This window comes from Scomber japonicus, chromosome 23 (assembly GCF_027409825.1).
Source record: "Scomber japonicus isolate fScoJap1 chromosome 23, fScoJap1.pri, whole genome shotgun sequence".
Lineage (NCBI taxonomy): Eukaryota > Metazoa > Chordata > Actinopteri > Scombriformes > Scombridae > Scomber > Scomber japonicus.
The window spans coordinates 4,305,779-4,321,357 of record NC_070600.1 but is presented as its reverse complement, the minus strand read 5'-3'; the positions used below and the strand labels follow the sequence as shown (position 1 = coordinate 4,321,357).

The following is a 15,579-nucleotide window of genomic DNA, read 5'->3' as shown; positions in this document are numbered from 1 at the left end:
TCAAGCAGTTCACACGCTCTCACGCCACACCTGTCATTTCTCACACTGAGAAGTGATAGATCCCACCGCACAGAAATTAATATATTATGTAATCCATACATCCATACAGTGACTGCAATGGTGGGCAACTAACTAATCAGAATTATTGTTTGTTTATGGCTAGTACGCATCAAAACATGAAATAATAATTGACATTTTCTACACCTTTAACATAATACAGTACTCACTTCAAAACACTATTGAATTTTTGCTGGAATAAAATGAAAAAATAAACGATGGGTTATAGTCAGTCAATAGTCAACACCTAAAAATCAGATCAAAATGACTTCTAATCTTGCCAATTATTCAACGCTTTTTTTTCAATAACGTACGCTTTTACACTCGCTGAACAGAAAGGCAGGAACTGCAGTGAAGTGGAACATCTGCCCAGGTCTCCTGACTTAAGTTGAGCTGGACTCAGTGGCAAAAACTTTGTACTTCACTGCAACATAATTACATTCAGTCTTTATCCCACAGCCTGCACGGTTAGCTAATTGGTTGAAAGCATGGTGGAATGCCGATGGAGTAAATTGATCGCCTGTGGATATTCTCTCGCTCCTTTTTTCCCTGAATTAAATAGCCTCTTTAAGAAAAAAAGGGGAGGCAGAGTCAGGGGCAGAGTTTATGCTCAAGTTGATACAGAATTTATTCAGAGCCTAAACACAGGCGACATCCCCCTCGAGGGTGCTGTCTTTGTCCCAGTTGAGTGTTTTGTGCTGCTGCTTACTACTGAGAGACCACCGCCACCTCATACCTATTCAACAGCTCCTCTTCTGTGACCCCGAGTTATAGTCTAGTAATATTTCATTTTATTCTGAAGGTGGGAAATATTTATGTAGTTCAAGTCAAGGCCTGGGAGACATGGCCAACAAAATAATTATTTTTTTCAGGTATGAGGATAATTCACGATTTAAAAAAAAAATTTCCCTGCAAAGTGAAAAAAAACAGGATTACAGGTTATTCAACTAACAACTATCAGTATCAGATGCTTTAAATAATTAGAGCTCTACATCCAGTTTATTAATCAGTCAACAGATACAGCGTGCTCCTGCTTATCTAGATATGTGATATGTGCAGACAGTGCACAGCAGGCAGGATCACACTGTTCTATTGGTGTCATCTCTTTAAATCAGAGATAACATCTCACATCTTAATGACACACAGGAGGAGACTGCAGATCAGATTCTATTGTATAGTAGAACTACTACTATACTCTACACAGCTCATGTAGCACCTATCATTTACATGACTTTTGACCCAAAAATAACCTTTTGTGCATGTTGTAAAATATATATATATGTAAAATGCCCAATCATTAGCTGTTATACTGTTTATTTATCAGTGCTATTGCTCTCCATGGGAATGACAGAGTGATGAAACTTGGTGTCTGCCTGTCCTCTGCGCTTTACAGTAGCAGATAGCAGAGGCCTTACTTATAACTGCACTGTAAACCCAGATAAGTTGACTTTACTTAAAAAATTTTAGGAAACTGGTTGCCCTAAAAAAATTAAGTAATGTTTTATGAAAACTGTGTGAATTTAACTTAAAAAAATGAGGGGATGGCATTGTTATTTTGAGTTCAATACACTTAATACCAAGTTTGTTTGTTTATTTATATGTTAGTAATATCAATTGGTTTGCCCCTTTATTCCACTAAAAACTTAAAGTTAAGTGCACTAACCTCCAAGATGATTAAAATTAAAAACATTAGTAATATCAATTGCTTTACATATTTATTCCATTTATAACTTTAAGCTGAATACACTAACCTCCAAGTTGATTTACCTTAAAAAATCCTTCGCCCAATTACTCCACTATCTGAAGAGTAAAATAAAATCTGTTTAATAAAAAAAAAAACTAGACAGATTAAATTAATTAAGAAAATAAAAAAGCAAAACCACAAGAGTACATTCTTGTCTACATGTTTTATTAAACTTTGTCTTTATCATGTTATCAAACAAAATAGGTTTGCAATCATAAAATCAAATAGGACTCCAATGCTATACAACATAGGTAGCAATAGGAATTAAAGTAGATCAGTGCTAATAACACAAATCATACAGCAATCAGCATGGAATCAAATCGCAAAATCAGTGGCAATGCATAAAAAACTTGCTTATCAAACAGTGCCAACAGTAAACATGGTATTTTTAAAGTGCAACATTACAAATAACCAAGCACTCAGATCCAGAGCAGTGGTATAAGTGGTATTAAACAATTTGTGGTATTAAAACAATGGTCTAAAATATTCAGTCACAATTTTAATATTACGTTATAATGGATGAATAAGGGAAAATAACAAAACAATATTATATCATGCAACATCATTCAGGCAAGTGCCTGAATGATGTTCTGTTCTGATTTGCTTCCTGTTGATAGATAGAAAAATATTTTAATAAGACTTAATAAGAAATAAACTATCATGAACAAACACAAATGAACATTTTGTTTTGTCTAGGTAAATAAAACAATTAACACATGACAGATTTATTTGTGAGTAGAACTTGTAATGAACAATTGATTCTTTCGTTGAACTACAAAAACATGAATCCTGAGTAAAATAATACCCCCCGGCAGCCCTCCCACTTTACAGGCCAGCACAGACCAATGTGGCGTTATGCTAACTTTAAATTAACTTATGAACAGTGACATATCTTGCGTTAAACTACATGCAGACTTGTATATTATCACAAATTTAAAACAGAACAACCGTCGCACGTGCTACACCTTGCTCTGTGATCCTGTAACGTCAAGAGCAGAGCCAGTCCTGTCGTGCATGCGTTTCAAAACGCTACACTTTCAGAGTAAAGTGTTATGTCACTATACATTAATAGACAGTCTCAGAATCACTCGGACGGACGGACTCGGACGCTTTCAGCTCAGTCGGACATTTGTTTATTTTCCAGCAGGCCCTACAGGAAGTTACGTCATTCTAAAGGAACATTACACCTGAACTCTCACTGTACATAAAGTTTATGTAGTATTTCTAGGTTTATGTACATACAACTATTAAACATTTTAATGGTATGAGGAAACCGAAGTAAAACTTACTCTTCCCCCATAATTCATGTATTACGTTAATAAAATGTTTAATTTTACTTAAGAAACTCTAGTTCTTACTGAATCTTAAAAATACAAGGTAGAAATTATGACAGTTACTCTAATAGAGTTTACTGCACCAAAAAGTTACTTTTTTCAGTGGAACAGAAAAAGAAACAGACAAAGAGAGGACATTGTAATGTCAATAATGCTAATGCTAACAAAGGACAACACCAATTTTAAATCACCATAATTTGAGATGGAGAGCTTTTTCAGTCCCAGTCAAGCTGAAAAGTTGTGTAAAAACTATTTTCAGTACAGATGCAATGGGATCTATGCACAGCTCCACTACTTCCTGAACTTAATGCTGCTTTATATCCTGTCTTACATTATTGGACAAACTGATTAATCCAGGTGTGTCTGACCATTGTGACTACTCAGACACACCTGGAGTAATCAGTTTGTCCAATAATGTAAGACAGGAAACAAAGGAGCAGCATTAAGTTCAGGAAGTAGTGGAGCTATGCATAGAGCCCATTGTTGCAGTTGATACAAATGTAATTTCAAAAAGTAAGAATTTATGTAAGGGTTTTTCATAGTCCTCAGCAAAATAAAAAGAGGGGTCCCTCCCTGTGGCCCCATCTCACACTAGCTGATGACAATTTCACAGAGATAAAGACAATGTTAACAATGTTAATTTTTTTGTAATTTAGAGTAAGTAGTAGTAATTTATTTTTTTTATAGTAAATTCATATCAGATGGTCGTGCTGTGAATCAATAATACAGATATCCAAAACAAATTCAGTTACCTACCTAGCAGATTTTGAAGAACGCAGAGGAGTCATACTTAAATTATCTATGTACGTTGAAATTGATTGTTTGAGTAGAAATGAAATCCGGGCTAACAGTGTGTAAGGTACACACAAAACAGAAGCTTGAAAGAAAAAAACTAAAAAGTTGTGATTTATAAAAGCAAACTTGATGGTAGAATATGCACATCTGTATAGATACTCTGACCCAGATGCACAACTGAACTGAATCCAGATTTTATAATGATCCTTGTCACATTTTTTTTATTGCACTTTATCACAAGTGTTAAATATAGAGCCATTTAATCACATAACATGTTTGTGCTTGTAGTAAGTTGTGGAGAGGCTGCTGCAGCTGCTACACACACCCTGCCTCCTCCATCACCTCATCAGAGAAACTTCTGTATGCTGCATTTAGGAGTTAACTAATATAGAGTGTAGTCTCATTAGTCACATACAAGCCCCGTGCCTCCATCAGTCCATTCTCTGACAGTGTACACTAATGCACTTCTTGGCATCCATCTCCATGTCTGATCACTTTGTTTGATTTTGGGAATCATTTTATTTGTTGAACTGTGTGCATTAACAGCTGCTGCAGCTGTCAGCCTCTCAAACTCTTTCTGTTTTTAATATTAGAGCTGAACAATTCATCACATAGAAATTGTATCAGAATCACAACATGACTGACTGCAGTGTTCAAATCAAAGGAGGCTCAATATTTGGTAAAGATTAATGATCAAAATACATTTTTTTGTGTTGCTGTAGAGAGATCCTAGCTTGTATATCGTGTTCTACAGACTTAACCCTCCTGTCGTCCTCCCGGGTCAAATTGACCCCGTCTGTTTTGACTGTTCCTTCTTTCCTCCCTTCCTTCCTTTTTCTTTATTTTTTCCTTCGTTCTTCCCCTCCTTCCCTCTTTCTTTGCTCCCTCCTCCTTCCATACTCCTTTCCTTCCATACTTCCTTCCTTCCTTCCTTCCTTCCTTCCTTCTCTCCTTACTCCCTTCTTCTTTTCCTCCTTACTCCTTTCCTTCCTTCCTTCCTTCTCTCCTTAATTCCTTCCTCTTTTCCTCCTTACTCCTTTCCTTCTCTCCTTACTTCCTTCCTCTTTTCTAAATCAGGGGTGTCAAACTCATTTTAGTTCAAGGGCCACATACAGCCGGATCAGTGAAACCATTGCATAATAACCTATAAATAATATTATTATAACTAGGGTTACCCTGGTAAGAGATACTGATAAAATGTGTCAAAGCCCACTGAGGCAGATTTGTCCCTCAAATTGGAATCACATTACAAGTAATTTATCTTAAGTTGGACTACTATGGGAAAATCCGAGGTCTTGACTGTGAATGGTGAGTGAAAATAAGTGAGAAAAGCAGTGAATTCTTTTGTAAAACTGGAATTAATTATCTGCAATTTTCATACTTTGCAAATATATCCAGCAGGCCAGATTGGACCCCGGCCCTCAGTCAAAAAATAAACGTACAATTAGGAACTAAGGAACAGGAACTATCTACACCAATATTCACGAGTGAGGTTTTTCCATTGGCATCCATTGGGCATGCCAAGTTAAGCCATGCTGCGTTGATAAAACAAATCACAGTGATGCTGATACAACCCTCTCCTTTCTACTCAAGACATATTAGTTAAAAGACACACCTTCCAGCAGCTAGCCTGTTGTAATGAAGATGCAAATCTGTGCTTTAATGGGCTGACATGCTGAGTCAAACTGAGTCAAGCCAAGCCAGCACATGTATGTGGAAAAGGCCTTACAGGGCTTAGACATTTACCATTCGTGGTTAATTGTGGGAGTGTAGATGAGAGATGAGTGGTGGGATATGAGGTTCAACCATGTGCCAATATTTTCAAGTTGATTCAAGTCAAGTTAATATGTATTTGTATATAGCCTAACCTAGCCTATCCTAGCCTATCACAAATCACTACTGTGCCTCAGGGGATGTTGCAATCTACACAGCAATACATCATCTTCTATTCTTATCTTATTCTTCAACAGTACAAAGATATGACTTTGACTTTTGCGTAACATTAATTGATGATGTATAGATCTGACAATCTTTCACACCATTTCAGTCTTTGTGTGCACATAAACTTTTGGAGCCGACACACAGTTTTATAAATGAGTCCTCACATTATTACTTCAGTCCTATGACTCCTTTGTGTCTCTGGATGTCAACCTAATTCGGCTGTCACACCTATCAGCATTTTGAATCTTTGCTCCGAAGGATAACATTTCCCCTTATCTGACTGCCAAAAAGTATTGAGTCAAGTTGCACAAGTTGTGAAAAAAAAAGCAGATAATTATTCCTCACCCCGCTACTACAGAGGATGACAATAAAGGCCTCAGATGTTTGCTCCATGTGTGCTGTAGAGAAATTGGAATGGAGATGAGCAGAAGAGGGAGGAGGGTGAGGGGGAATAATGGAGGAAAGGAGTATGTGATTTGGCAGAGGAGGGCCATGAAAGGAGATGGAGAGACAGGCAGGAGAGAGAGAAGTGATGAATGTGTGTGGGGTTTGCAGCAGGACAGACCTCCTGCCAGGACGCTCCCATGACTCCCCGTACAGAGAGAGAGAGCAAAGGGAAGGCTCAGAGGAGAGGGAGAGGAAAAAATCGAGCCGGGAGCAGAGGGAAGCGAGACGACAAGACAGAAGAGAAAAGTGAGAGCAGGAAGCGTGAAGGAGTCAGAAATAAGGTCTCAGAGTCTCCAGGCCAGTGGAGAAGAGAGTTTGATTTCCCTGCTCATCTCATAGCATGCCAGTCAAAAGTCCCAGAACAGGCAGAGACACTTGGACAGGGTGTGACAGAGAGAGAGGAGAGGAAGAGCTGGCTGCTGGCTCTGTGCAGCCACTCTGCCTGCTAGAGTTTAGGTTCAAAAACACTTCATGGAATCACAATCAATTTTCAAACCCGCCTGTCAAAGTCAAGTCTTTTTTAAATCTGTTCTTGAGTCTAGTGAGGTACAATTTTCAATATTTTTTTATCTATGCTTAGGGCTGGGTATTGGTACTCCATACCTTTAAGGTATAGACCGAAATAAATAGATACCAAGTAGTATTGAAACGTCTCCTGTCAAACAATGCCTGCAATTGATCCTTTTTGCACCCAGAGCTAGAAAATATGACCATTTGTATGTTAATATGAAATGTGATTGGCCTACTGCAACAGCAGCTACAACAGGCTTGTGGTGGTGGTGAAGTCGTGGGTCGATGGGTGTAGAATGAAATAGTCAGTTAGTATCAGTATCACTTTAAAGGTGCTTGGATTGGTACTGGTATTGTATTTTTTAAACGATACCCAGCCCTGTTTATGCATGTCTGCAGATCTACGCAAAGAAAGGCGTTATGGGTAATTTAGCAGACCTCCTAAATCTCAACAAACAAGCTGATTGGCTAATCTAACTTTCTGCTCACATTTAAGGAACATTTTTAATTGAAACATGACAATAAATTGATTATAAATTTGTTGCTGATATATTTTCTGGTGATTAAGCGACTCAGTACTCCTTATCAGTTTAGCTGTGCATGAAATGTAACTGATTGGGGTCATTCTGAAGAAGCCATCACACTCTGTTTATAACAAACACAATTACAGAGTGATAGTGGTGCTTCTTTCCCTAACGAACAATCTTTGTCCAAGTGACACTGTTTACAATAGACAGTCATCATTTTACCGTTCACTTTGTTTTCTCTTCAAAAGAGGTTTGTCTAACCTGGGATATTATTTCCAACATCTCTGATCATCTGACACTTTGTGCTTCTTGCCCTGTTATTAGTGATGTTGCTACGTTACAGGACCTCAGCAATCACATCACAACTGATGGACAGAGCTCCTTCAGTTGGACAACAATGTGAAAGTTGCTTACTTTCACCCATGTTACTTACAAATTACCATTAGCCACAGCTGATTTAATGTCACTCTGCTGCTGCCACTGTTTGTTATTTCATTTGGCTTTCTGAATCTTTGGTACATCCCTATTTGTTTTTAAAAATATGCAAGAAGATTAGTTAGATTGTAGATTAGTTATCTCACAGAGTTCAGAAAATTCAAATGTCTTTTAAACTAGAATTGGATTTATAATGGAGCCAGCCTTCTTAATGTTTCTATCTAAATTTGCACATTTTAGTTATATTTTCAGTTCTATCATAATGCAGATATCTGAGGAGAAAAGTGGATGGAAACTCGCCTGAACACACACACACACACACACACACACACACACACACACACACACAGCTTGATGAATTCCAGACTGTAGCTCAGTATAAACAGTCTCCGTCATTAAGAGCAGATGGAGTTCATTTCTCTTATCGTGATAAGAGCTGATATTGGCAGACACACACACACACACACACACACACACAGGCACAGCCATTAGGGAAAGAAACACACGTTCTCACCCAAGGCAATTACCCACAGACCCAGCTCATGCTTGCTTTGTCCACTGGGCTCCTTCCATGTTCACCCAGTCACGTTTTAGAAAAAAACCCTTTCCAGAAGAAACAGACAAGGTCAGCGTGTAGAGTTTCTACATAGAAGCAGCTTCCTCTTCTTTCTCTATCTGAAGAGATTTTTCCTCTTGATTGGTCTAAGTCTTTATCTAAACTGAAACCTTTAGTGGCCAGTCATATGGATAACAGTTTTCATTGAGGTTAGAACATTTTACTTACTCAGCTCTCTCTGTTCTCTTGTGGGCAGTCAGATGAAAACAGAAGAAGGAAGATCTATTAATTCTCAAATTTTCTAAAAGTTGGTTTGTTTCTGCTTAGTCTGTTTCACTATTGGAGAACAGGCGTAGTGTGGCGTGACTGAAACCAATGTAACTTCATTAATTCATTTCCTTTCCTCCTTAGTTAGTTAATGGCATCAGCTGATATCATTAGTATTGGAAAGCTAAATAATTGACTACAGATGACCGTGTGTTCACCTAAGGTCAACCAGAATTTCTGTCTGTGCACACTTTTCAAGATACAGTTAAGAACCAAACTGAGCAATATCACACACATTTTAAATGATTCAAAATTGTATCACGTTTCAGTAATTGTAATATTTCCAGAGTAAGGTGTAGGGTCTTATTTGTAATGAAAAGTAACAGGTTAGATAGACATTGAAAAATACAAGTACAACCTCAACGCAACAAAAGTGAATACAGCTGTGGCCTCCAATTAAAACCAATACTAGACTTAAACTAATTGAGGGAACAAGGTTATAAAGAACCTGTGAAAACCACAATTTTCTAAATGTTGGGTTGTGTCTCTTGCAACATGGCTAACTAGGGGTGTGACTAGATCTAGTGGCACGAGGTCTCGCGAGACGAAAACGTGACGATATTTCTCGTCGAAATGAATTTTGTCTCGCTATAATTAAGGGGCACACCAAAAAAAAAAGACGATTGATTTTCTATCGCTCATTTGCTCATCATGTGTTCTTTTTATAGTGTCACGTGTGGATCATTAACCTTATTGCAGCTTCTAACTGTTGAGAGGATCTCAGTCAGAAGTATGAGATGAGGAGAGGAGCAGGTTAACCTCAGGTCACTGCATTGAGAGCCTGAAGTAGGAGGAGCAGCTATGGAAGCCTAATGATGTCAAAAGTAAAATGAGTCACACTACCAAATTATAACACAATTTATATGTTGTTCTACTTGTGTATTTATGTGATACAGGATTTGTGTAATTTACTTTTATTTCTGTGTTTTTTTATTAGCAATATGATATCATTTGATAATTGGATACTTTATTTAATTTATATTTATATATTAGAATTGTTTCTATTCTTTATAATTTACTTTTTAGTATTTGTGATTGTATCTAACCTTTGTATTTATGGTTCTTATCTCCATAAATACCAAAAGCTATAAAATATCTATATGGAGAAACCTTTTACAGTGCTACATACTGCATATGATAATTATATATTTAGAAAGTAGAACTAAAGTGATTCATTACAAGATGATTAGTTAAAACATTTCAATTTAATCTTTTCATTTATTTCCTCATTGAAGTTTTCTTATAAATAGAGTTAAAATCTTGTCTCGTCTCCATCTCGTGAACCCAATATCGTGTCTCGTCTCATCTCGTGAGCTGAGTGTATCGTCACACCCCTATGGCTAACACATGGGATGGAATTGACTAAACAAGTAAGAAACCAGATTGTTAGACTTCATAAAGATGATAAAGGGTACCATATTATCAGAAGGCCGCTGAGCAGAAGCCAAACACAGCTGCAGCAGTGGTTACGAAGTTCAGGAGGACTCATAGATTTATCTACCAATAACAGAAGTTACAGTGTTCGTCCTCGAAAAAACGACGGCAAGCACATTTCACTATTTATGCAGCGTTACATTGAAAAACAGACGGGAGAGTGCTTCTGACTTGGTAAAGTATGGACAAGTATTAACTGTGGAAATTGGTATTTCAAGAACATCACATGAAATCAGTCTCTACAGACTACGTCCACAAAGTAAAACCTGTAGAATCAGCACTTCTCTGTTTGTAATAAACCTATACTCTACCATCAGGGTCTGCCTCCTCACATTATGTGATCTCAAGCAAACACACTTTATAGATCATATTGACGGACTGAAATAATCTCAGAAAATATTGGATGGATTGCTGTGAAATTTGGTTCAGAAGTTCATGTTCCTCACAGGATGAATCACAATAACCTTGATGATTCTGATGCTTTTCATCTGGTGATGTCATCAAGTCAAATGTTTTATTCCTCGAGATAAATAAGATAAAGAGATAAATTCCAGGAGATAAATAAGAGGAGATCCTTTTCTGCCAGCAACTCTTCTATACTATAAACCAACAATAAACACATGTATACGACCAGTATACTGTGGGAATGCATTAAAGTACTGTCTTAAAACAAGAGTCAGGAGCCCAAATAATAATGTGATCATTCCTCCTGTTCATACTGACCATTAGAAGATCAAAATCCACAGTCCTCCTTCTGTGTAAAATTGTATTTAAAGTTGATCTGAAGCTAATATGAAGCTTCAGCGTCCAAGTCTTTTTGTTACTATACTTCCACCACAGCTCAACAGGAAACACTAAGAGGGAATTTGATGCTAAAAAGACTGTAAATGTGTCAGATATCACTTGATATAACTAACTCACACTGATGAAGCTGAATAGAATCTTCACATCTACTTTTAAATGACTGTGTGGATTTAGTCCTCCATCACTTCTTTTGAAAGCACATTTGAAGGAGATCTGTTAATAGTCAGAACAGACAAATGCAAGGAGAACCTTTCACTGTTCTTTTAAAACTTGAAATCTTGTGAATGTAACATTTAGGGACGTTGTGTTGCCCCAAAGCAGCCCCAAAGTTATTTCTCTCATGCTGAGGTCATGTGATGAAAACTGATGCCTCCATCCATGAAAAATTGTGAACCTATCTTTTAAATCCTATTTCAATTGAAGATAATTAAATCCTGACGATTCCAGTCGTTTTATAAAGAAAAGTAAACTGATTTAGGGTCTAATTTCTTGCTGCCGATTCACAGATTTTTGTTTTTGAACCATTATTCACATTATCGAGCTTTGCTGTTATGCAATACGTCCATCTGTAATAAGACATCTGAAATTACAGTCTCAGTGGGGTTTCTCTCTCTCTCTCTCTCTCTCTCTCTCTCTCTCTCTTTAGAGGCTCTTTGTATCACAGTTTGAATGACTTCTCCTCCAGTTCTTAATTGTTATTGTGTTGCAAATAAACTGGGCCTGAACCGCAACAGGATCAGGCCTCTGGGTTCAGACCGACTCCACTAGTTCTCTATGTCCAGTACGGCCGGTCTGGCAGTCAGTGGCTCTCTCCGTATCCAGTGAATGGGGCTCCTGTTTCAGAGCTGAAAAGCCCCCATTCATCTATTCCTCCATTCCTCCCCTCTTCTGTCTGCTGATAGCATGCTGGCCATGTGTGGATCCTGTCTGCCATATGTGTGCCGTGGGCCCTTCCATACCACACACACACATATAAAGCTGTCTGGGGGTGTTGGGGCTGTGGGTGAATGCTAGGACAGACACAGCTGAGGGACAGGCGACTGGAGATACACAACTCTTTTAGAATGTGCTCCGGGTGACAGTCCGCCTGCAAAAAGACACACCCTACACACACACACTATTTGCGTGTTTGGGTGTGTTTAACCGAGCCGTACTTTTACACTTCCTCCCCCCCTCCCCACCCCCACCCCACCATGGTGGGGTTTGGATGCAGACAGCCAGCTGTAGCTGAGCCCAGATTCTTGCTGAATTATGTAATTGGCCCGAATTGAGAGAGCGAGAACAAGCCAGACAGAGGAAGACGGGGCGAGAGAGTGAGACAGATAGGTATGTTTCATTCCTCCTCCTCTCTCTTTGTCACACTGGTTGCATCCATATGGAGACTCTTACTCCAATGATAATCAGACTAACAGCTCAATTACAAATTACATGCTCCTCCTGTAAACACTGTTATCAGTTCAAAGAGCTATTCAAAGTGAACTTTCTATTGCACTTCCTGACTTTTAATCCCTAATATGTCAAATACCAAACACACTGGATATTACACTCCCATAATGTGACCACAGCATCTTTTTATTAGATCCTCTCTGCCTGTTAACTGCCCGTCATGACATCATCAGGGTTATTTCCTCAAAGCCACAGAAGACATTCAAGCAAATCAAAGCAGCTGAATGCTTCAAACAGGCCTTGGTCCAAGATATTTTATTGAATTCTGGTTGACAGGCTTTTATAAAGCTTTTTAAATGATTTAAATGATGACTTGATTTAAACACACTATGTTATTATGTATTTATTTATATATTTTGGTTATTTAGAATAAATAATGCTCTTAACCAGTGTTACTTTGTGTATAATGATGTGGCTAAAAAGAGGCAGTTTGACTATGTGTGTTACTTGGGTTGAGTAAAATGATGCTTTGACTGTTGAGTTTCATTAATAACTTATTTTTATAATTTATCTCAATCAATGACTTCTGTTTTTGCTGTCTTGCCTTTGTCGTCTTATCTTATTGTCTTTTGTTTATCTTGTCTTATTTTATCTTCTCTTTTCTTATTTTACCTTGTTTTATCTTCTCTTTTTGATCCTGTCTTGTTTTATCTTGTCTTTTTGATCCTGTCTTGTTTTATCTTCTTTTTTTAAATCTTGTCCTGTGTTAGCTCGTAATTTAAAAAAAAATCTTCTCTTGTTTTATTTTATATTATTTTATCTTCTCTTTTCTTATTTTATCTTGTCTTGTTTTATCTTCTTTTTTAACTTATTTTATCTTGACATTTCTCTGTTGTTCCTATCTCGTTTTATTTTGTCTTGTTGTTTTTTTATCTTATCTTGTCTTATTTCATCTTGTGTTGTTTTATCTTGTGTTGTTTTATCTTGTCATTTTCTTATCTTCTCCTGTTTTATTTTCTTTTTAACCACTTAACGCACGCTGTTCCGTCTACGGGACGGGACGGATGTTAGGAGGTAGCCACAAGTTCTTCTGAATGTTTTAAACACCAACCCTTAAACATATATATTCATGTCGTACATCGTTGGAAAGCTTAGATTGTTCTGATTCATTCAAGACCACTCACGACTTATATGGTTGCTCACAGCCGTAATAGTATTAGCGATTAGCTCGGCTAGCCCCTGAGCTAAGTAAGAAAAGCTATAATGCCTACATACCTTCAAAGTCTTCCCTTTATCCACAACGTTCATCTTATGACTCGGGACTTTCTGTACAGCTCGCCAAGTATCCATTCTTGTGAAATATGAAATCCGTTTCCATAAAACCGGAATACTTTCCTCAATATGTCCATGTATTTAGTCCAACACGTAACGTAATAACACAAATAACAAACCATATACGGTCCATTTATGTCATTTCCTGACCTGCACGTCCATCTCAGAGTACATGTGACTAGATGTTCACGACCGTGAGCCTCTCCTGTTTCTGACGACACCACACACAAGCCAATCGGTGTTTAAGTTTAGGCAGTACATGTCTCCAAAGCCAATGAGGACATGTGACCGACAACAATGACGACATGGCTTTGATTGACTGCTGTTCTAGCCTATGGAAATATTCGGTGAAATGAAGTTGATAACCTTTTAGCCAATAGTCAGAGGTTTCCAACGGTGTATGACACTAAGCTATCAAGTTTGGCTGTCCATAAACAAACTCCAAGCGTAATCGGCGTGCGCCCTGTGCGTAAAAGAGTTGAACCATATATCATTACGCACACGGCATTTTGGTACACGGTTGGTTCTTCTTCGACTTGACATATGACTTATACCAAAATAAACAGATAGATAGATATATAGATATGGCCAAACAAAAAAATATGGTTATATGTAATAATAATAAAAAAAAAAAAAATAATAATAATAATAATAATATGGCGTCAGCTTTCATTAGAGACCAAGATTTTGATTGTAGGCAAAGGGGATGTGAAGTTATAGGTGTTTGATTGCGGTTATACAGCTTTGGTAACCAAGTGTCCATTTGGAGTCTCCAAAAAGGACCTGAGGAAAAACGCATGGACATACCTGTTGAAAAATAATTCAGAAAATTCATCTCTTGGTCTTTTGACTCCAAATTTGGACTGCATGAAGCCAAGACCTGTGGCGTCAATGTGTCTATATCCCGCTGAGAGGTCCCTGAATGTCTGTACACATGTCATTGTATAGGCAAACCTATGGGCGAGTAAACAACCCCATCATTGTAACCTCTGCCACTCTTTGTCAGTAAGTCACAGAATCACACAGACACTTTTACAAGAATCCTGAGAGTGTTTCCTTTCCAATGATACCAGACACATCTCTGAGTCTCAAACTATGTGGGATCTGTGCTGCTCACAACTTGGGCATGTCGTTTAGGCTAACAACATAAAAAACAGGGGCGTGTGTTAAGTGGTTAACTTATCTTGTTTTATTTTATTTTATCTTGTCTTGTTTTATCTTTTCTTTTATGTCTTCTTTTGTCTTGTTTATCTATTCTTTTTGTTTTGTTTTTCTCTTTTCATATCTTGCTTTATCTTATTTTGTCTTGTCTTGTCTCGTTTTATCTTCTTTTCTTCTTTATCTTTAAAAAAAAATCTTTTGGCTCTTTTTTCTCATCTTGTTTTATCTTGTCTTTTTATCATGTCATTTTGTATCTTCTCATTTTATCTTGTTTTATCTTGTCTTGTTTTATTTTCTCTTATATTGTTTTATCATGTCTTATTTAATCTTTTCTTTTTGCTTTGTTTTTTCTCTTTTCATATCTCCCTTTATCTTATTTAGTCTTGTCTTGTCTTGTCTAATCATATCATATCATATCATATCATATCATATCTTGGCTACAGTCAGAGTATCCACATTCCTCCCGTGCACTCCCGTTGAGTGACATTTCAGGGGAATTCTGCTGGTTGCTGTGGGTGGCTGTGGGATTTTCTCCTGTTTAGTAACTGCAGCAATGTTGTTCTGAACAGGCTTTAATAAAGTAATGGTGCTACATGCTCAACATAGTTTTCCCTGTTGTGCTGGACTGAGTGTAGAGGTTATGCCAGAGAATCCTGTGTGATTGGTGACTGGACAGTGGAGCATGCTATCCTGTCATTCATTGTCACACTTACAGTTACAACTGGCTATCCACATTTTGACTTTTCCAAAACTATTCTGAGCGTTCCCTTTACCGACATGCAGCTCGGC

At 37.6% G+C, this 15,579-nt stretch overlaps 1 protein-coding gene across 1 annotated transcript in view; it reads left to right on the top strand.

The window, feature by feature from the left end:
• The window catches only part of tmtc1 (transmembrane O-mannosyltransferase targeting cadherins 1), a 207,656-nt gene that overhangs the window by 19,578 nt on the left and 172,499 nt on the right, over positions 1-15,579 (top strand). The gene's annotated exons all lie outside the window — the stretch shown is intronic.